Raw genomic sequence first — 21,809 nt, forward strand, 5'->3', positions numbered from 1 at the left:
TGGCCTCCAAAAAGAGGCAAATTCTTTAGAATAGCATGAACATTAGCTATTATTACCCTACGATACATAAAGGGTTCAGTTCTGAGTTTAAAACCTACTGTTTTACTTGTTAAACTGAAAGATAAAAATACAGAAAAATAGTGGAACTACTAGCTGCCAATTTAAGCTACTCAGCCACTTCCTTCCTTTAGGCCCAGCTAACTGCAGTGGTTAAAATTAAATCAGCTAACACAAAAACCTGTTATTATATGTAAACTGGGGTAAAAGTATGATTACTGTGGTTTAATTATACTCATAAAGTGAAGTCATTGCTGTGTTTCTCTTTAGGCTAAAGGTGGGATATTTATTGATAGACCATAATATTAAAACCTCCTGTCTGATATTGTGTAGGTAATTCTCTCATGTGATCTGAACATGGACTTCACAAGAGCTCATCTGAAGGTGGTATATGGTGTCTGGCACCTCAACAAAATTAGAGCTGAATTTATTAAGTCCTGTAAGTTGTGAGGTGGGCGGAGCCTCCATGAGCATCAGTGAGCCTAATGCCGATCTTACACCAAACCTAGCACTCGGATAAAATCAACCGTCTTTAATATTAACATTAATATTAAGTCTTGAGACTTGGCTCACGCAAACAGTGGTGTAAACAATGTCAACAACTTCCTGTTAAACTCAACCAGAAGCATGATGGAAAATAATCTCAGAAAGAATCTACTTGCACACTGTAAAAAATGTGCTGTGAAATTTAGAGCAAGTAACTGGCAGTAATCGACAAGTAATTCACCGTGAAATAAAATCACAGTAAGTAACTGGCAGTAATCGACAAGTAATTCACCATGAAATAAAATCACTGTATCTAACTGGCAGTAGTTAAACAGTAATTTACTGTGAACCAAAAGCAAATCACAGTAACTAACTGGCAGAAACGTAACAGTAAGTTACTGTAAAAACTAAAATCTGTATTGATCAGACTTTACAAAAATAATTATGTGTATTGTGTTTTTATTTACATAAGTGTTTTTACAACAGAATGATATCTTACTGCTTTATTCTGCAGTCAGTATAAATCACTGTTAAACATAAGCATTTCTTTAATGCCCTGTACTGCATGACATTATTTATTATTCAACAAAAACTGCAGATGATGACTACTGCCCCCTTTTGATTGTCATTGGTGGATTATTACAGTGTATTAATGTGATTTTCTACAGTAGTGGGATTATTAATGTGATTTTCTACAGTAGTGGGATTATTACTGTGATTTTCTACAGTAGTGGGATTATTAATGTGAATTTCTACAGTAGTGGGATTATTACTGTGATTTTCTACAGTAGTGGGATTATTACTGGAATTTCTACAGTAGTAGGATTATTAATATGATTTTCTACAGTAGTGAGATTATTAATGTGATTTTGACATTTTCAAGTTAATTACTGTGGTTTTGGCTGCAGTATAATACTGTAAAAGTATTCAATTGTATTTTAATTAGTAAATCTTATGCCAGATCATCAATGTAATCTACTTCACCAGGGGCTTCAATGTTACAAACATAAAGAGTTTTATCAATTTTGATATTGTAAATCACAAAATGAAAACTGAAAAAATGTAGAAAAAAGCACCTGAGCACAGCAGGAGCACAGTGCACTGCTGTAGCATGGTCAGTGTTGGGCACGTTACTTTGAAAAAGTAATTAGTTATAGTTACTCCTGACTTCTCCAAAAAAGTAACTGAGTTACTAACGGAGTTACTCCACTATAAAAGTAATTAGTTACCAGTAAAAGTAACTATCGCGTTACTTTTTATTATTCGCCCGTCAAAAAAAGGAAATCAATTATGCATTTACTATTATTATTAGAAAAATAACAAAAAATAACAAACGAAAATAAACCCAAAATGTTGACAAAAATATAATCTAACGAATTTCAAAAAAATAAAACGAAATTCTCCACACAACCAAAGAAAATGACTAAAACTTGTAATACTGAAAAAAGCGGAAAAACGCGTCTGGGGATGAAATTTAACAAACCAAGCCACACTCAAAAGAAATATGTATATATAAAACAAAATAATGGACAAAAACAACAATTTAATGCCCGTTAAAATGGTATTAATATAACAGCTTCACCAAAAGAGAATAGAGCTTAGATCGTGCCCAAAAAATCCGACCCAGCCGGAGCCCGTGCACATTCTGCCCAAGCCCGAACCATAAACTGTCATTATGAGCCTGACCCGATCCGCCCCATAAACTGTCTGTTTTCGGGCTGATTGAATGAGCGAAATATAATCAGAATTATGTTAATTAACACTGTAACATAGAAGCATAGAACTATTATTTAATTTAAATGATTTTTAAGAACAGCTACACACAATGCTGCAAGTCAAACGCGGAGGCGTTCACGTGCGCCCAGAGCTACGTGATTACAGTTTTCATTTTTATTATAGTTTAATTTTATTTTGTTTTTATTTTTTTCTGTTCATTTTAGGGTGGGCTTGCTAGCGCGAGCGCTTTACACAAGAACTAACGGACCACGAGTGCCGCGCGCTCGGCACAACAACTCCCGCTGTACAACTCCGCTGTACAACAGCGCTTATAAATAAATTAAACACAAAAATGAGGGTATTCTATCAGTAATTTCAGTTCGTTTTAGTTAGTTTTATAAACACAAAATACAGTTCGAGATAGTTATGTTTTTCCTTTTAATTACCGTTTTTATTAGATTCAGTTAACACAAATGTTTTTCACTTTCAATTTGCGCTATTTCGTTCGCTTTAGTGAACAATAATAATTGGTTACTTAGCAACATTGTGATTATCACACCAGAGCTTTATATAAAATAAAAATAGGAGCCTGATTTCGGGTCGGTCCTCAGGTCAGGTGGGATTCGGGCAGAGAATCTAAGCTCTAAAATAGAAAGCAGCAGCACCACAAAAACCGGAGCAGCTAAAAAGAGCTTAACGTCCTTAATTCGGAACTTGGGTTGTCCACGGCAATCACTGAATTGATTAGAGCAGCAAATCGTCACAATTGTGCCTCACTTCACCACGCCAAACCACAGGCACAGCGGCCAGAAGCTCAAGTTCACCGGACAGAGGAGGGGTTAACCAGGGCAAAGCGAAATAAAAAAAAAAAGTTCATAGAGCTGCTAAAGTAACGTGCAGTAACGGGGTGTCGGAAATGGTAACGGCGTTATAGTTACAGTCATAGTAATTAGTTAGATTACTCGTTACTGAAAAAAGTAACGGCGTTAGTAACGTTACTCCCAACACTGAGCATGGTGTGCTAATATTCGCATTTGTTGCATCACTTTTCCACAGGTGTGTCGAGGGGTTTCCCCGCTGTAGCAGTGCGATTAGCAGACGTTTCCGAAGCGCCTGTGGAAATTGAGTGCGGGGGCGTTGCGTCGGCGTCTGGGAGAGTGCTCTCTGAGCGTTATTACGGACCACCTGTAAAGTGTTCTCCAGTTCCCCCTCAGCATCTCGCAGGAAATACCGGCGCAGGCCAGACGCTCTAACCTAATAAACCACAGAGGCTAAATCATTACAGCGGAAAGCTGCTCCCGTAATGCAGCCAGATGGAGGGGCTAATTGGGTTTGGCCGGGGCTTTGTGCTTTCACGAGTCCGGCTGAGTGGCCGGCGGGGTCTGGAGAGGGCCTGGAGTGACCGCCTCACCCTACAGAGCTGGGGTTCTCGCAGTACCGGGAAATATGGATGCTGATAGTATTACCGTGCTTGATCCAGTGTGAGCCAAAACATTAGGACCACTACAGCTAATAGTGCAGTACTAATGTTGATGATGTGATAAAAGAGCAGCTCAGATCCAGACAACATGTGAGTTTTACATTGGTGAAACACATAGGCTTAGTGGGTTCCAGGTGCACATAGGCTCTGATTGGGTTTTGTACATGGTAAGTGTTGTTACTGCGAACCAACCAACCTGGTCTCAACCTAAAACCTGGAGAGTTATAATACAAGTTGAGTTTCACTCAAATGGTGTTCACTTTTGGAGATATCTAATGTGAATTGAGTTTAATATTTCCGTATTAACCCACACAATCCGCTATACATTAAGATTTTGTTAAACTCAACCTACTAATTTAACTTTTTTGGTTGGAGACAATAAGATGCTTAATACACTGCCTGGCAAAAATAAAGTCTCCACCTGGATGTAAGTAAGTAAATGATGTGGGGTTGGTTGATGCTGCAGTTGGTCTGCAGGTTTAGGTTCAGCAACTGTATGTGCGGTGATAAATGAGGTCAGCTGACTACCTGAATATACTGAATATAGACCAGGTTATTCCATCAATGGATTTTTTCTTCCTTGATGACACGGGCATATTCCAAGATGACAATACCAGGATTCATGGAGCTGGAATTGTGAAAGAGTTCGGGGTTCAGGGAGAATGAGATCATCATTTTCACACATGAATTGAGAGAGAAAGTTCACCACAGAGTCCAGATCTTAACCTCATTGAGAATCTTTGGGATGTGCTGGATGGACAAGAGCTGCTTTGTGCAGAGGTCAGACTCTACCATCATCAATGCTGCTGCAAGATCTTGGTGAAAAAAAAAATTAATCTTGTAACATTGCAGAAGCTTATTGAAGCAATGCCACAGTGATATGTGCAGCACTCAAAGCTAAAGTTTGCACAATCAAGTTAACCACTTACCTGAGGGACAGGATAAATCTCCAAGCAGTGACAACTATTTCTCTTTCCTTTGCATTTCTGTGGAAAGTGTCTGCCACTATGTACTCACCCATATATTATAGAGAAACTTATATATTAGTAAGGTCTTACTTTAAATTAAGTACAGGTGCAAAACAGCACTTAAAAACAACTTTAAACCATCTACCGATTTAATAAACACATGCAGCAGTAAGTGGAAATACAGAAGTGAGTAAGAACATTTTCAGGCTGTTTAAATGAGCGAAATCTGTTCAATGTTTATTAAGAACAAGTCCAGTGCATAATATGAACAAGTGGAGGAGTTCACGTGTGTGCCCCAGAGCTGTGTGATTATAGCATTTTACTTGTGCAGTAAAAATAGCATTAAAAACAGACCATTTTCTGGAGCCCGAGTTTGTGTCGGACATCGGGTCGGGCTCGGACTCAGGCAGAAAATCTAAACTCTATACTCTCCTGTGAGAAGGCAATATTACATTGCTGTTCATCCCACGTAGCTTCTAAATGGCAAAAGAGATAGAGCTTAGCCCAGTTAGTGGCTAATACTAATACTGATCCACCAGTGCAAGCTGGGGCTAGCAGCAAGCTACAGGCGAATAATACCCACCTCTGAATAGCACAATTAGCCCGGTTAGCAGCTAATGCTAACAGGGGTTAGCAGCAGGCTACAGGCTGATAATACTAACCTCTGAACGACAAAACAACTAGCGCTTAGTGTGGTTAGCCACTAAAGCTAGTGCTGCTCCAGCAGTGCTAGCCAGGGTTAGCAGCAGACTACAGGCGGATAATACTCACCTCTGAACGGTAAGAGCTAGCTCTTAGTGCAGTAAACGGATGATGCTAATTCTGCTCCAGCAGTACTATCCAGAGCAGCAGGCTGCAGGCCGATAATACTGACCTCTGAATGGCAAAAGAGTTAGCGGTTTGCGGATAATGCTAATACTGCTCCAGCAGTGATAGCCAGGGTTAGCAGCAGACTACAGGCCGATTATACTCACCTCTGAACGGCAAAAGAGTCTGCTTTAGTTCTAAGTCTTGTTGCTGGTTTACTAAACTGAAACTCCTGTGTAATGCTGTACTTCAGCAGAGTGGTTTTACTGCTCATTACAACCTGACTGGTAGAATTTATACACAAGCACACCGGATTTTAAGGTGCACTGACGTTTTTTGGTAAAAGAATTAAAGGACTTTAAGTGCGAAAAATGTGGAACATATATATTGGTTTAAATATCTGCTTGAGACATAACCCATGCCGAGTTTTGCAGCAATTAGGGGTATGTTATTGTGCTGTACATGAGTGTATAATATACAGTATACTCATAAAAAAAGCTATTGGCCCGTGGTCACTGGGGGACAACACTTTTTTTCTAAGTGATTGAATTGAATTGATTGGTGGTTGGTGTGCTGATACAGGGTACAGGGTTCCTAGGTTGCTAGGTGGTCTCAAAGACTTGTGATGAACCACATGCATTGAACTACATAATGAGGTGTTTCCCTGATAAAGCTGGGAATTGTTTTGGGAAAAGGGGAGGGGAGGGGGGTGAGGGGGGCTAATTTGATAATTATAACACGTATTGGGATGTGGGTGGGTAGGTGGGGTTGTGATGGGGAGGGGGGGGGGGTGATATGGGGCTGATGCAATCGTGTCAGCTTGAGTTTGGTCTCCTCATACCAGGATGAATTAATGCTCAGGGGACTGTAGGGATACACCTGTTTCCAGGTTACCCATAGTGCACCTGGGTCCCCTGCCACCTCTACCTGTTCTGCCGGCCTCATATCCGCCGCCGCCTCTGCAAACACACCTGACGAAACTCAGCGCTCACATTTACTCACCACTACATCACATCTACCCACTACCTGCCCGTACCTCCTGTTACACACTGTACCCAATTCATTTATCTACAACAGAGATGTTCTCAAGTCTCTAAAAATAAAAGTTTCTTCTGGGTGTAAGGAGCCTTCTATAATCTGCTGCTCCCCAGTCTGATAAAAACACTGCACAGCTACATACCTGTCAAGTTTTGGACTTAAAAATAAGGGAATTTTTCCGCCGGCCCAAAAGCCCAACCGAGGTTTAGTATCCCTTATATTTTAAGACAGGTTAACTAAAATATACTAAAAATAACCACCAGTGAACTGCTTACAGACTACAATTAGACTATCAAAATCTGATGGTCTACCTTTGTTGACACTGAAATGTTGTGGACATTCCTACATATGTAATTCTTTTAATACAGCCAAATGAAAAAGTCTTTTCTAGATATTTACATGAAATCTTCTCTTTTTTGACAGGAATGCACTCTCTTATATAATATCTTATTTTTATTTATTTATTTATTATTTTATTTTTTTTGAAGGGTGCACACATTTACAAAAAGGACATGGACCGGATATATTCCATAAGTAAATAATAGTCCTAAGGGGCTACACAATTAATAATCTTTCATTAAAACTTCTTTCTATCGATCAGTCCATTCCTGATCAGTTCAGTTAATTTCAGCCCTCTCCGCATTTTCTCTCTCTCCAGCTCAACCATCTCTCCTGCCTCTTCTAAATAATAAATTACACCAAATTACACTAACAAACCCTAAAACTAGCCCTGAACTAATAAAATAGAGTTTGGAAATGAAATAGTTATTGGCTGATCAGGCACATCAGGGCAGGGCTTTATATATATGTAGATTTTTCTCAAACCCTGACCATCTATCTAGCTCATTCTAAAGTTAAGCTAACTGAGTCACAAGCTGTATTTTATTAAACACAGAGTGGGTTTAATATATGTTTTGATTCAGAGAAGAGTCTTTTTAACCAGCTATCAGAAACATCATCAACATCTCATCATAGTTTACAGGGTTAGCTCTGTTACCTTTCTTTTAGAAAAATCTCTGTATATCCAGATCTGTTTTAACGTCAGCTGCTCCGACTAGCTGCCTGAACTCACAGTGAGAAGGGGGGCGGGACTTCCCCACACTAAACTGCGAGCCGCAAAACCAGCAAGCTGATTGGCTGTTTCTCCTTGAACCGGCACCACGATTGGTTAAGAGACACACAGCGGTCAGTGCCCTGTCGCCTGTGGCCTACACTTTTTTAAATTTAATATAATACAGGAAATTTTACGGGAAAACACTAATACGGGAGGACGGCGGGAAAGAGGAGTAAAATACGGTAGTTTCCCGGCCAAAAAGGGAGACTTGACAGGTATGCATCTAGATCTAACAAATTCAAAGCATTTACTGTATTATAATCACTCCTTTATCTATTAGCATACAGTATCAGTACTGAGTCGAATTAAGTACTTAAGTACAAAATTAAACTGCGACTCGAGTCCCCATCTCTCACCTACAGTCATGTTTTAATGTGTGCGCTGGTCTGAGAAAAGCATCACTGGAAGGATTTCATTTAGTTCATTAATTGCAATCAGTCTGAACCCAAGATATTTTATGTTTTATCTGCTAACTTTTACTTCATTTATTAATGTACATCAATTCAAGCATTTCAGACCTGCTAAAAACACATTCTAAAAAAAGTTGTGATGGAGGACATTTAGGGCTAATAATGATTTTATATACAAACAAACAAACTTGGAATTATGTGATTTCAAACAGGTGATTATAATCCTGATTATGGGTGGGAATCACAGTGCGTCTCACAATATGATATCATCCCAATATGTTGCCCATGATAATGATGCTATCACTATATTGTGATTCTGTGATACTCAATACACAGGTGCATCTCAAAAAAATTGAATATAATTAAAAGAGTTACTTTACTTCAGTAATTAAGTTCATGTGAAACTTGTGAAAGATGTATTACTGTCAGTATGCCCATTCAGGACAATTGTTCGCCTAAAGACTCCATTTCCCAGCATTCTCTTTGGGATCTGTGTTTACAATAAATCTGTGTTTTATAATCAGCACTTGTCACACGCTGTCCTGGCCCAGGTGACAATTACACACAGACTGATCTATTTTACGCAAAAATTAATCTAATCATCTAAGAAAATTACAGTATTATATAAGACATTAATTAAATTACAGTATTATATGGTACTTTTAGCAGTGTGGGCAGTGTGCCAAGTCCTGCTGGAAAATGAAATCCGCATCTCCATAAAAGTTGAGAGCAGAGGTAAGCATGAAGTGCTGTAAGATTTTGTGCGAAAACAAAACTGTACTGACTTTAGACTTGATAATAAAACACAGTGGATCAACAGCAGCAGATGACATGTCTCTCCACACCATCACTGATCATCAGTAAATTTTACATTTCATTTGTAAATCAAGGGATCAGAGTCTGGAGGAAGAGTGGAGAGACACACAGTCCAAACTGCTCGAGGTCTAGTGTGAAGTTTCACATTTTTAACTGAATTACTGAAATAAAGTAACTTTTCAATGATTCAATGATATTCAAATGTTTTGAGATACACCTGTATCACAATACAATTTTCTAGAATACTTCACGGCATCTGTGTTACTGAAAAGGATAAAATACCAAAGTACATTGAAATCTAGCAGCAAAATACGCTGCCTTTTCATGGCATATGTCTCAACAAGACAAAACCACAGGTTGCACACATTACAAAGAAGACATGGCTGTCTTTGTACCATGGCCGCCATGTAGCACTACCATAACACATCTAGCAACGGTACGGGAACATCCTAGCACAATAGCAACCACCTATCAACAACATAGCAACCATTTGTACTGTCAGATAAGAACCACCTAGCATCCGATTAGCAAAACAAGTTTTACCTTATTGACCATGCAGCAATAGCTTTTCTGATTAGTGTTTATTGTTACTTGAACATTAAATGAAATTGTCATTAAAAACTAAAGTTTTGCAGAAGCAGACAGAATCTTGTAACTGTGCAGAGGTGATAAATGACTTCAGTCCTTCAGCGTTCTCTTCGCCCTGAATTTAATCTGTGTACAAAGTGAGGGAGAGTAATGGAAACTGAGGCTCTTCATCGCCACAAAAAAAAAAAAAACCCTGTGTAACGGGAAGGAGAACACTCTGCACTCTGATCTCATTATCCACACAACAATATCGGCCCACCCTGACAAACACTAATGCAACCATGCCGTCAAATGTCTGATCTTCAGCCTCTCATCACAGCACTGTACAATACTATTCAAAACCATCAAACACTGTCCAACATCATCCAACACTGTCTAACATCATCCAACACTGTCTATCATCATCCAACACTGTCTATCATCATCCTACACTGTCTAACATCTTCCAACACTGTCTAACATCATCCAACACTGTCTAACATCACCCAACACTGTCTAACATCATCCAACACTGTCTATCATCATCCAACACTGTCTAACATCACCCAACACTGTCTAACATCATCCAACACTGTCTAACATCATCCAACACTGTCTAACATCACCCAACACTGTCTAACATCATCCAACACTATCTAACATCATCCAACACTGTATAACATCATCCAACACTTTCTAACATCATCGAACACTGTCTAACATCATCCAACACTGTCTAACATCATCCAACACTGTCTAACATCATCCAACACTGTCTATCACCATCCAACACTGTCTAACATCATCCAACACTGTCTAACATCATCCAACACTGTCTAACATCATCCAACACTGTCTAACATCACCCAACACCGTCTAACATCATCCAACACCGTCTAACATCATCCAACACTGTATAACATCATCCAACACTTTCTAACATCATCGAACACTGTCTAACATCATCCAACACTGTCTAACATCATCCAACACTGTCTATCACCATCCAACACTGTCTAACATCATCCAACACTGTCTAACATCATCCAACACTGTCTAACATCATCCAACACTGTCTAACATCATCCAACACTGTCCAACATCATCCTACACTGTCTAACATCATCCAACACTGTCTAACATCATCCAACACTGTCTAACATCATCCAACACTGTCCAACATCATCCAACACTGTCTAACATCATCCAACACTGTCCAACATCATCCACACATCTCGACCGAGGTTTCGTACCTCTTTCCTCGGGCCGGGCCGGGTAGGGCGGGGCTCCAGAAAATAGTCTGAGATAGGCATCTGTTTTTTAGTCATATTTTTATTTTATATAAAGCTCTAGCGTGATAATCACAAAGTAGCTAAGTAACCACATCGTTAACGAAAACAAACGAAATAATTAAAACTGAAAGTGAAAAAAAAAATGTGTTAACTGAAACAAATAAAAACGTTAATTAAAAGGAAAAAACACAACTAACTGGAACTGGAACAAATTGAAATTACTGATAGAATACCCTTCGTTTTCGTGTCTGTTAATTTATTAATAAGCGTTGTTTCCACTCAAACAGTTTTACTGCACGTGGTGTTGTGCTGCACGCGCACACGGAGCCGGATTCTGCGGGGAGTAATTTTTGGCAAAACAGCGGCAAATAACGACAGAAAACCCTGAGAAAGCTGCAAAATGGGATTAAAATATGAGCGCGAGCGAGATAAAAGCACGTGTTCTGTAGTGAAACAGGAGAGGGTGTGGAATAAACACCACACAGCTATAAGTACCTGTGAGTAGCTCATACACCTGAACACCCCACGTGTAAGGATGAACTGATGAACTCATTCATAGTTAATAATTATGGTGACAATTAGTGAAACCTGTAAAGTTTATTGAGTTTTTGAGTTTGTTTATGTGTTTCTCAGATTGAGCTCTCTGATGTGATGTGTAAAAACTAATAAAAACTAGCAAACCCACTAAACCCACTAAAAAAGAATTAAAACTAACTGAATTGGAGGAAAAAAAAAATACAAATTAACTATAATGACAAATTAAAAACTATTATAACCTTTTAAGTTCCAAGTTAAAATGGTTAAAGAAAGTTGCACCAGTTAGAATGTTATAATCACGCAGTGAGCTCCTCCGCATTTGATTTTCAGCACCATGTGCAGCTGTTCTTAAAAAAACATTTTAATTAAATAATAGGTCTGTGCTCCTTCAGTGTTTCAGTGTTAATTAACATCATTCTGAAGAGATTTCGCTCATTCAAATGGCCCGAAAACAGCCAGTTTATGGGTCGGGTCGGGCTCGGGCTCATAATGACAGGTCGGGTCGGATTTTTTGGGCCCGATCTAAGCTCTAAACAATAGTAACCATCCCAGATATCACACTAACCACAAATCAATATCATAGCAACAACTGTACAAGTTGTAGTTACCACCTAGCAACCACTTTAAACTTTAAGCACATTTAAATTTTACTGTTAGGACTTTTGGTTGTTGCTAGGTTACGGGTGATGTTGGTTCATAGTGTCGTTATTGAATAATGGCAGCCCCCAGCCAATCACATCAGGGGGTCTGTTCTAACTGTGATCTAATTATTAATTACTATTTATTGTCACTGGGGCGAGTGACCTTTGATTTCCATGACACACACTCTCTCTCCCTCTTTAGAATCCTAAAAGTATCTTTTATTTAAATGTGGAACAGACAGTGCTCTGGGGGCTGTGTGTGTGTGTGTGTGTGTAATGGACAGTTGATGTGAGGGAGGTGACAGCATCATCTCGGCCGCCGCACACTGACGCTCACACTTAAACGCTTTAATAGGACTAAAGTGAACAAAGGGCAGCTCTGACGCAGACGGGCTATAAAAGGCCTCACTCTTAAACACCACTTTACTGCCCATCAGGGCTGCTCTCACACACACACACACACACACAACACACACACACACTTTCCAGTGCTTTACCAAGGCGAGCTGGACTCCGGAAGTGTGTGTAAATACAGAAGTATAGGTTAATCTGGGATAATTCTCTGATAATGAAGCTCTATTTTGGGAAACAGGGCGGATGCTCATTTATGTTTAGTCTGCACTGCGGTCTGTCTGCAAACTGTGTAGTTCGATGGGTTCTGTAGTTCGGCCTGAGCTGTTTGTGCTCATAAACTAATAAATAATAACACCCATCCTTACCTAACAGCTCTAAATCTGGCATACTTTATCCAGGAACACTTTTAAAATATCATATCATTTGAAGATACAGCAAATAGCCTGATTTGAGCCTGCTGAAATCAAAGCAAACAGCAACACCACTAGCAATCACTGCGCATCACTTTAGCAAGTGATAAGCAGTGCCATAGCAACTACCTAGCAACCACTGTAGCAACACCAAAGCAGAAAAATAATTAACACCAAAGCAACCAAACAGCAATATTACAATGCAACAAAACAGTCACCATGCAATCAGCATGCAACCACAGCTACCAGCAGGAATACCAAAACAACCACTTAGCAATACCATAGCAACAGCACACAAACCACCTATAAAACACTTCTACAGTAGCAGCATCACAGCAACCACCTGGGAAATCAAAACAATCATGTAGCAATACTGTACAAAACCCCTAGAAAACATTGTAGCAATGCCTTAGCAACCAACAAGCAACACCATATCAACCACCTCAATAACACCTTCTGAAGATATCAACTTCATAGCAGCCACCTTGGAGAACAAACAGCCACTTAGCATTACTACAGCAACAGCCTCGCAAGCTGTAGTTACCACTTAGAAATACTAAAGCAACCATACCAAACACATAGAAAACTTACACTATATAAACAGTATAGCAACCTTATAGCAACCACCTGTGAATTCAGACCTGGTAGATATATCTTTTTATTAATAAAGTTTGAAATTAAGATTTAAAATGTAAAAACTATAAAAACTGCATTTAATTTTTGTAAATCATGATATAAATCACTGCGATGGATTGGCAGCCTGTCCAGGGTGTATCCTGCCTTCTGCCCGATGCCGGCTGGGATAGGCTCCAGCACCCCCCGCGACCCTTAATGGATAAAGCGGTTGATAATGACTTGACTTGACATGATATAAATCACAGCTAATAAATTTATTTTCCAATTTTATCTCCATTCTTTTATGTACATTTAAGAGGGGAGGAAGAGGAAGAGTGAGAGAGACAGTGAGGGGGAAGAGTGAGAGAGGAAGAGTGATGGGGCGGAGTGAGAGAGGAAGAGTGATGAGGAGGAAGAGTGATAAGGGGGAGGAAGAGTGAGAGAGACAGAAGAAGAGTGAGGGGGAAGAGTGAGAGAAGAAGAGTGATGAGGAGGAAGAGTGATGGGGCAGAAGAGTGATGGGGAGGAAGAGTGATACTCCCCATATCACTCTTCTTCCCATCACTCTTTTTATTAACAAAGTTTGAAATTAAGATTAAAAATGTAAAAACTATAAAAACTGCATTTAATTTTTGTAAATCATGATTTAAATCACAGCAAATAAATTAATTTTCCAAGTAATGAAAGTAATGGCACCCCTATAGCGGAGCGGTAGGAGCGCAGTGGTTGGTGGGCCGGTGCCGTGGGCTGGTGGACAGATGGCTCCCAGGCTTTTAGCTGCTGAGAGAGTTGTTAGGATCGTGATCTAGAGTTCGCCAGCAGTGACACCGCCGATGTCCAGCGTGCTAACAGGTGATGGAGCGCTCACACTGCTGTACAGAACTCTAAATACTGAATAATCATTAACTCAGACCACCCAGTCCTGACATATGACAGAATTTGAACAGCTGAAATGCTGTCCACATAAATGCTGTACACATTTATTAGTACACATAAGTAAATCTTTCCTATAGAATCCTAGATTCATTCATTTGCAAAGTGGGCGTGTCCACTTACCATCAGTGTGTAGTCTTGCCTGCCAAGACTTCCAGGGTAATTTCAAGGCATTTGGATACTGTTAAAGATGTTTCTGAGGGCTACCTTAACTTGGGTATTCAATCATATCTTATATAAAGGTTGACTGTATTGCCACTATGTTGTAGGCTATAAGAGCAAGTCTGCTGTCTTACAACTGCAATGTAGTAACTTTGTGGTGGAATACCCAAGGGAAGGTAGACCTGGTGGGCAAGACTGCACACTAATGGTGACCTAGGGTATGGGGGCACACCCATTATGCAAATAAATGATGGCAGGAGCCAATAATATGAACAGTGTGCTTTTGTGATGTTTAAATATATGTTAGATGACGCCTGAAAAGAGTTAAGAGACAGTCACTCTGCACTACAGTCTATTCTAGTGTTTTTAAATCAAGCAGGGTGTAAAAACAAGGAGGCGGTCATAATGTTATGCTTGACGGGCTATATAAGAGTAAACAAACACGGCACTGCTATCCACAGAACTACTTAGAATCCGTAAAGCTGGATCAGCAGTGTTTGTGCTGATCCTGGAAGTGGAGCAGTGGTGCATTAGCTCAGGGTTTGAGTCTGAGTTTTAAATAAAGTTTGACCCACACACACAGATGGCACTCGCTCTGAGCTGTTAATTTGTCCTGGCAGCGAATCTGTCCTGAAGAGCAGTGCTGGCCTCGGTACGCTCCAACCACACACACACACACACACACCATGGCTTATTAACTTATATATTATACATTGTTTTTTTTTTTGTTTGTTTTTCTTTCCTACATTGTATCATATTTTTCGCACTATAAGGCGTACATAAAATTCTTTAATTTTCCCGAAAATGCTTCTTATGTATGAATTTTACCAGTCAGGTATTTAGGAGCAGTAAATCCACTTCGTTGAAGTACAGAGTTATACAGGAGTTACAGTTCAGTTCTCCAGCACCGAGACTGGAGCAGTATTAGCATTAGCCACTAACCGCAGTGCTAGCTATTTCGCCTTTCAGAGGTGAGTATATTGGACTGCGTGTTTTCTGTGTTAAAACAAGCTACGTGGAACGAACCGCTAGCTGATAGCTAGCTGATAGCGCTAGCTGATAGCGTCCTGGCTTACCAGAAAAACTCATGGTTTCTCAGTGTAGCGCTATCGGGAGGCTTTTACTAGCGATAAGTGCTGCTAACCCCGTCTAGCACCGCTGCAACCGTGGCTAGCCATGCTGTTGAAATTATTGTAAATCTAAGCTTACTGTAAGTAAATGGAAGCACCCCAGATAGCCACCGAGTGCTGGCCCAGTACTGGGCCTTAGCTGGTTTCTGACTGTCCTCAAAGGTGGCCCAGAACCGGCCACCGGACTCGGCCCAGTGTATTTTTGAACGTAGGACCAAGTCTGGGCCTTATTCGGTTTCTGACTCCTCGAAGCTGGCTGAGAGTCGGTCACCGGACTCGGCCCAGTGTCTTTTTGAATGTAGGACCAGGTCTGGGCCTGCACTGGTTTCTGACTGTTCTGGAAGCTGGCTGAGATCCGGCCACTGAACTTGGCCCAGTGTCTTTTTGAACGTAGGACCAAGTCTGGGCCTTATTCGGTTTCTGACTCCTCAAAGCTGGCTGAGATTCGGTCACCGGACTCGGCCCAGTGTCTTTTTGAACGTAGGACCAGGACTGGGCCTACACTGGTTTCTGACTGTTCTTGAAGCTGGCTGAGATCCGGCCACTGAACTTGGTCCAGTGCCCAACACAAGTTAAGCAAAACTTTTGTAACTGAAGGTACTTTGTCTTTTACTGTTGTTGAATTTGTTTTCTAAGAACTAGGAGGTTCAGGAACCTACAATGTTATTCCTACTACTACAAGCTACAAGCTATTTGTACATAAAATTTATGTAAATAACCACTTTGTACATCAGTACATCAATATGATTATTATATATTATTATAGGAAACACTAATAAGGAATTTACCATTGGTTTAAATAGAGTATTCTGTTTACTCAATTAGTGTTAATGAGAGAAAAACTTTGTCTGGAAGCTCAAAGAAAGACATAAAACAAAGATTTATATTAAATTTACATTTAATTCATAAAGTTTACATATTTAAAAAATAAAGGGAAAAAAAGAAAACAGAAACAGATTACAATTTGCAAATTCCAAGGTTTGGCACCTGTGGACTTCTTGTTACTTTTTACCGTATTTATTTTTATTTGTATCTGTTTTAATACGTGGTACCTTTGCCAAGTAAAACTCAATATTAACTCAACTTAATATTGAGATGATTGGTTTTAAGAAATTTGCATCGGCCTAAAACATTTTCACAGTACTGTACATATACACACATACTGTATAGGTTTTTGTGTGTGTGTGTTTGAGCTGTACTATGGAGGACCAAAAATGACATAAGTATAAATAAATAAATGCAAATATAAATGTAGAAATAATAAATATATACATGAATAAATGAATAAATAAATAAATGTTGAAATAAATAAATAAATATATAAATAAATGCACATATAAATGAATGAATGAATATTTGCATAGGTAAATAAATAAATTAATAAATTTCTTATTTATTTATATATTTATTTATATATTTACTTATGTGCATTTATTTATTTATTCATTCATTTATTTATTTCAACATTTATTCATTTATTTATTTCAACACTTATTTATTCATTCATTTATTTATTTCAACATTTCTACATTTATTTATTTATTTATTTCCACATTTCTTCATTTATTTATTTATCTCCACCGTCCTGTACTTCCGGTATCAGTGAGACAGAACAAAAGGGACGGCACAGCAACATCGCGGCTATAACCCCTACTGCAGTAACAACTGCTGAAAATGAATGAGGGTCAACAGCTTAAAAATGTCGCCGCTGCAGGCCAAGGCAGGAGCAGTGTCACTACCCGATCTGTACCCCCTGCCCGATTTGTTCCGCGCATGCGCACGCATTGCAAACTGAGCAGGGGCACAGATCAGGTAGCCACGGCTGTTACACCAGCCGTTGTGCGCATGCGTCAACAGTTTTCGGCTCTGTGAGGTCGCTGCTCAAGCTTAACTTCCGTTTTCTGAATTATAGATAGACTGATAGGTGTTTAAACTAAATATATTTCGAAAATCAAACAAAATAATCTATTAAAATGTATGTATGTGGTGTTTTTTTTTTACATATGCCAAGTCTGTAAACTACTTCACATTTTATTAACTTAATTACACCTTTAGCGATAAGATTAACATCTACATGCTCAAGTATCATTTATAATGCTTACCATGAATTAATGAATGAATAAATTCATAAATAAATAGAGCCAGAACACAATAATTCGCATAGGCTAACTAGCAGTTTATCTTTCTGTAATCTAGATAGACTGGGAGATATAAATAAGTAAAATACAAACATCAACTAGAAAATAATGTTCTTTGTTCTTGAGCAGTTGATATATAAACTGTGCATTTTATGCTTTGTCAAATTTAGTATTACAGGGTGTATGAGGCATTTAAAAAATTTAATTTGTTTACCATTATAACAAACCTGTTTGGGTTATATCCATTATATGGGGTGGTGGTGTGGTCTTTGACCATTTGTAGTATTCCTCAAGCTAACAAAGAGTTTATTAATAAAAAACATTTATTTTTGCTTAAAATACACAGCAGAATGTTTAGAAATGGGAACCAAATACCATGTCTCTAAATGTGGTCCTGTATCAATATGCTACTAACCATTAAAAATAAGGTACAACACATTTATCAAAATACCAGTTTATTTTCTTCTCAGAGAAAGCATGAGAGCAAAAAGCAAAACAAAAGAAAAACATCCCTCTCAACACACAACCACCCAGCCACTCCCACCCTACCTCACCCCACCTCACCCCGCCCCACTCCCACCTCACCCCACCCCACTCCCACCTCACCCCACCCCACTCCCACCTCACCTCACCCCAACACACCCCACCCCACCTCAACACACCCCACCTCACCCCACTCCCACCCCACCTCACCCCACTCCCACCCCACCTCACCCCACTCCCACCCCACCTCACCCCAACACACCCAACCCCCCCGACACAAACACCCACCACAACACAAAAACCCACCCTCCCCAACTCAAAGTACCCCGACACAAACACGCAACCACCCACCCAATTAAAATGGTAGTCACAATAAATAAACATTCATACAGATATTTCAAACACAGGTAACTGTTTTTACCTTCTGCTGTAGTTAGGACCTGAAAGAAACAACTCTTCAGCCTCTTGTATAGTTATTCCCTGTAGTGTAGACATGGCTTGGGTGATGCACTAACAAAAGGGTTAAAAAAATTAAATATAAATTATAAAACTGCATTATAAAGATTCAGCACTGCAGTGCAGTGATTAGAAGTGATTAGCAATGGTGGTGGTGTATGAGGTGTTAGTGCATGTTGTGCTGGTACAGTGAGTGGATCAGATATATCAGTGCTGCTGGAGTTTTTAAACACTGTGTCCATTTATTGTCTCTCATTCTATTAGACACTCCTACCTATCTGCACCACAGTGTATATGTAAAGTCAGATAGAAGCTCTGAGTCTGTTGCTGCATAGTTGGTGCTGTCAATACTCTAGTCCTTCATCAATGCTCACTGGATGTCCACCGCCGGTGGACTATTCAGGTCAAGCAAGTGAAACTGAGGTGTTTAAAAACTCCAGCATTAGCGTTAGTGTCACTGCTGAAAATGACCCAATAACTGTCTGAGAAAATGTATTGTGGTTATCATGGTCTCACAGTACTACTCTATAGGATTTAAAAAAAAGATAAATTTGATTAAAATTTTTATGTAACTTAAGTCACAACAGGCTATTTAACATTGTTAATAGATATTTACTGCATACCTAGTAACCTTACCTCTGGGAACAAAACATCCAAAATGAACTGCACTTGATCCTCAATGTGGAATTCTACTGGTGCAGATTTCAGGACATCCTGAAGATAAAGAAAAATAGGGAGTCCTGTTCTTCCTCCGAGTCCAGGTACACTGGCACCCGTAGAGATGATCCCTTCTGGATTCTGCTGAGCCACTTCGAAGGCTCTTTTCCACAGAGTACACCCTTAGGTCAAAAGGCAAAGTGCCAAAAGCACTTCATCAAAACATGAGCAAACATTTAACATTTCTAGTTGAATGTCAAAAGTAGTTTATGTTAAAAGTTTTGGACTGTAAATCCACATTAAAAAAAAACAAAAAAAAAAAAAGTCCCCCAACACATGGTGACAACAAGCATGAATTATAAGGCCTTTTGCTTATTTGCTTATAACACTGTAATGGTAAAACAATGTGCAAATTGTAAATAACAAACATTGTTAATGTGTGACAAACATACCAACAAATGTTGCCGGACTCCATGGTCTTGTACAGCAAAGTCTACCAGCTTCTTTTATTGGGCTGTGCGGTTGACCATGGTTTGCACATGAGGTGGAATGTCTGAAGTGATTGACCTAGATACCCTAAAAAGTGGCTGAAGGGTCCCTTGCAATAGCCTGCTAGCCTTGTCAGTCCAGAAAGCAAACCTCTGGCCATGTCTGTTGAATCAAAAAACTTAATCAGCAGGTAATCAAATGAAATAAAATGCAGAAAAGGCATGAATACTTTAGCAGAGTGGCCTTACCCTTCAATCTGTAATCTTTCCATCAGTAGGATGCACCACCACTGGCGGATTAATGGCACATCATTCTAAAACATATATAACAATGATCAGACAATTGGGGTGGGGTTTGAAATATTTTTTCTATATTAATAGATGCAACTGACCTCTGTGAAGATAAATGGGGTATTGGTGCAGATACAGAGGGCATGCTGTAAAAAAATAAATCTCTCTATTATACCCAATAACTCAAAATGCTGCTTATCACAACTTAAAAGGATGCTTACAATGAGTATAAGGATGCCACAGTAGTTCCCAGAAGTTTGTTGAGGGAAGTGCTGGAAACAAAATATTAAATATTACTGTTAAGTAAAGGTGTTGAACCAATAGAAACAGATGTAGACAAGTGCTTCACTAAAGTAAGCTTAGGTTCCCCCTTACTGAGTTACTGCCAAAAGCCATTAATACATGAAGTAGATGTGCTGAAGATAGAGATTGTTTCAAATTGTGTAAAATAGACAGAAAGTCCCTAGGTCTGGACAAGAAAGAATGTATGGTGGAAAGAAGACAAATGAATATAGCAAAAAGTATCAACTGGTGGGCTAGTCATGGCTCAGTTTCCCAAAATCACAGTAGGAAATTCTCTTCAAAAGAAAATATCTATAGTCTTACATTACATTTAAGCCAACTGATGTCCAGAGTTTTATATAACCCAGTAAGAAAATAAAGAAAAGGCTTTACATCAAAACTTCTGCCGGTCTTCTCTGTCCAGGGTCTTGGGTCAATCTGGCCTGCAATATGTCTGCACATAAAATGGGAAAAAAATTAATTATGGACACACACTTACTGAAACCTATAGTCATACAATTGTTCTCCATGGTCTAGTTTCATAAAATGAGACCTAATCCTACAGCCATCGAACAAGGCTTCTGCGTAAACATAAAACAAAAGAACAAAGCTATAAATAAGCAGCCATAGAACAAGGCTTTTTGTAAATCATCAGCCATAGAACAAGGCTTTTTGTAAATCATCAGCCATAGAACAAGGCTTTTTGTTAATTTTCAGCCATAGAACAAGGCTTTTTGTAAATCATCAGCCATAGAACAAGGCTTTTTGTAAATCATCAGCCATAGAACAAGGCTTTTGTGTAAATCAGCAGCCACAGAACATGGCTCTTGCGTAAAATATTATTGGTAAAAGCCACTGAACAAGGGCAACTTTTTCCTCTCTCTTAACCTAAATATCGTTTTGTACGAGTCATCTCCAAAACCACCAGGGAGTACAGAATCTAGAAAAATGATCTCTCTCTCCACAACCAGTAAAACCTGCAGTGGACATATTTCAAAATGATAAGCTAATCAACAAACTTCATTCTAAAAATCTGAATATCTATTTTTTGAAACTGTAACTCAACACATAGCAAATAGTGATCCAGTTGATTCTGTTGCATACTCCATGCAGGGAACAAAATCGCATCCTTGGAACACAGATTGTTCTGGTGTAGAGAAAGAAAATGCAACCATTCAACTACTGTGCATTGTACAGAAATCATTGCATTAATGTGCAACTGTCTGTCTGTGTGTGTGTTTAACTTCACTTTACCGGTAAACTTGAGAGTGGGTCCACATTCATCGTTTTCCATGTGGGAACCACATACATGTCAGCAATGTAAACATCTTTCCCCTATTTACAACACAACAAGATTAGCAAATGTATACAAGTACCCATGAAGAAGTATACAAAATAACAATGTTTGAGCTTCTGTAATTAATTACATGTTTTTGAGCAGCTTCTCTGATGATCTTAAAACATGCATTCCCAATCTAGAC

At 39.1% G+C, this 21,809-nt stretch overlaps 1 protein-coding gene and 1 long non-coding RNA gene across 3 annotated transcripts in view; one reads left to right on the top strand and one right to left on the bottom strand.

The window, feature by feature from the left end:
* Nucleotides 1-21,809, top strand: part of hdac9b (histone deacetylase 9b) — a 91,208-nt gene that overhangs the window by 18,459 nt on the left and 50,940 nt on the right. The window lies entirely within an intron of this gene.
* On the bottom strand, nucleotides 18,469-21,423 carry LOC125802373 (uncharacterized). Its single transcript, XR_007439430.1, has 7 exons — nucleotides 20,722-21,423; nucleotides 20,268-20,318; nucleotides 20,148-20,192; nucleotides 20,005-20,069; nucleotides 19,720-19,918; nucleotides 19,247-19,449; nucleotides 18,469-18,664 (listed from the first exon to the last, which is right to left on the bottom strand). It is a non-coding gene; the product is annotated as an uncharacterized LOC125802373 (long non-coding RNA).

The sequence above is a fragment of the Astyanax mexicanus genome, chromosome 6, assembly GCF_023375975.1.
Source record: "Astyanax mexicanus isolate ESR-SI-001 chromosome 6, AstMex3_surface, whole genome shotgun sequence".
In the NCBI taxonomy this organism is placed as follows: domain Eukaryota; kingdom Metazoa; phylum Chordata; class Actinopteri; order Characiformes; family Acestrorhamphidae; genus Astyanax; species Astyanax mexicanus.